A 385-nucleotide genomic window follows, 5' to 3' on the forward strand; every position below is an offset into this window, starting at 1 on the left:
GATTTTTCATGTTGTTTGACTTCAGTGAGGATTTGCTTTACTAAAATAAAAATAAAAACAAACAAACGTGTGACGTCTCCAACTTGTAGGAGTGTACTGTGTATTTCTCCAGTGAAGTCTTGTGGTTTATAACGTGTTACTACAATATCTGAGCGTCCAGTTTAAATGTAAATCAATACTGTGATTTTACCGTCCATCAGCAGATCAAACCCAATTTAACAAAACTGTTTGACTGAAAGTACAATTTATTAGAGTCTATTTTTACTTTGACAACTGTGCGAATTCATAAGTTACTTCAGTTAATAAAAGATGAGTAGATACAATTTCCTGTAATTTGATTTGGTGTCAATATTAAATAGGGAGCTTCTTACCTAATTTAATACAG

This window comes from Hippoglossus stenolepis, chromosome 3, assembly GCF_022539355.2.
Source record: "Hippoglossus stenolepis isolate QCI-W04-F060 chromosome 3, HSTE1.2, whole genome shotgun sequence".
NCBI classification, from domain to species: domain Eukaryota; kingdom Metazoa; phylum Chordata; class Actinopteri; order Pleuronectiformes; family Pleuronectidae; genus Hippoglossus; species Hippoglossus stenolepis.